Below are 1,684 nucleotides of genomic sequence, written 5' to 3' on the forward strand. Positions count from 1 at the left end.
TTACAGTAATGTCAAGATAGGTCAGATAAGTCTTCACTGTGGCCTCGATGAGTAACCTAAACTTCATAATTCAAACATGAGGTCGCACTGTGCTATATTTATGATTTGTCCATATAAGAACATGCTGCTTGTAACTTTGAGACTCATTATATGACCATGAAATAAGATTATTTATGTGCAGTGATCACTGCGTTTTAATTGCCCAATAAAAATCTGCCAGAGAGGATTTTTATTTTTATTTTTTTTTCATTTGGAAGGACTGGTACAGTCCATATGTGGTAATTCATCTAGGGTTTTAATGTCCTGCTTGACGAAACTTCACAAAATTGGTCCAAGAGAAAATCTTTGCTCACATTCCTGTGATTGAACTAGATTTTACACACAGTAAGCTCTTTGTGATTTAAAAAAAAAATTAAAATATGTCATGTCAAGGTCAAGGTCAAGTTTATTTATTATGTGTCCAAAGTTGACATTATAATGCGAACACTGTAACTTGACTGAATTTTGCAGTTGAAGAGGGAAATAATATAGATGCTAAATGTCCAAAAACAAATGTTGGAACTTGCTGAACACAGAGATAATATCTGGTAAAACAGAGGTAACAATGTAAAATTACATCATGTGATTTAGAAATATCAATCGTTATGTGACAGATAGTTGCTCAAACATAAGTTGTATATTACCTTTTATCAAAAGTACAAACTTATAGTCATCACATTGTTTTCCGTCTTGCTGTCACCTCTAAAATGAAAGAGCAGTGACAGCTGACTGCTTCTTCACATCTAGAACAAGTTCTTCCTCTTTGCCAAGATTAAAAATAAGAAGCAACATTGAAATAAGACCTCAGTGAAATCAAAATGAAATATTTGTAAACAAACACATGGATTTCTCAGCAAGAAAGACTACACTAAAAAGAAGAGGCACAACATAAGAAAAACGTGGACTGTAAAACTTCTATACCATATATAAGTGTATTGTCCAAGCGTCTATGATTAATAATATGTTATTGCTTTTAAAATTAAAAACTTATCAACATAATGAATTTTACGGCTGATTTTTGAAAGTAGTTTTGACTGCTTTTATTGTCCTCATTTGTAAGTCACTTTGGATAAAAAGCTTCTGCAAAATGACTAAATGTAAAATGAATTAAAAGTACAGAAAAGGGTGTTCAGTTGATGTAAACTATGAGGAGAATAATTAAGCTATGACATGCTCCACAAACCAAAAACAAATGAAGGGCAAATGAAGGACACCATGTTGCTATTTTCCACCAGGACTGAGATGCATCATCATAAACCATGTAGAATAACATGACCAAATCCAGCCGACAGTTCAGCTGAGTCTTCAGTAAAGATACTATATAAATGACAGCCTCTGATTGCAGCACAGTTACCCATCAAAACTCGGTGAGTCACACCATCTATCATCACTATCTATCTATCTATCTATCTATCTATCTATCTATCTATCTATCTATCTATCTATCCTTCTGTCTGTCTGTCTGTCTATCTATCATTATATATATATTTTAGTATTAAGTATATAGTCATTTATCTTTTTTTTCATTTTTCTTTTTCAGAATCCTGAACTTGACAGCTGCAATTTCTATCTGAGCATACTATAATACAAAGAACTGCCCAACCGATGGTGACAATATGATTCGTTTGAGCTCTACCTGATTGGA

At 32.9% G+C, this 1,684-nt stretch overlaps 1 long non-coding RNA gene across 1 annotated transcript; it reads left to right on the forward strand.

Annotated features, from left to right (window-relative positions):
* Positions 1–1,339: 1,339 nt before the first annotated feature.
* LOC122143338 lies at positions 1,340–1,618 on the forward strand. Its single transcript, XR_006159121.1, has 2 exons — positions 1,340–1,406; positions 1,580–1,618. It is a non-coding gene; the product is annotated as an uncharacterized LOC122143338 (long non-coding RNA).
* Positions 1,619–1,684: the final 66 nt, after the last annotated feature.

Source organism: Cyprinus carpio, unplaced genomic scaffold, assembly GCF_018340385.1.
Source record: "Cyprinus carpio isolate SPL01 unplaced genomic scaffold, ASM1834038v1 S000002266, whole genome shotgun sequence".
In the NCBI taxonomy this organism is placed as follows: domain Eukaryota; kingdom Metazoa; phylum Chordata; class Actinopteri; order Cypriniformes; family Cyprinidae; genus Cyprinus; species Cyprinus carpio.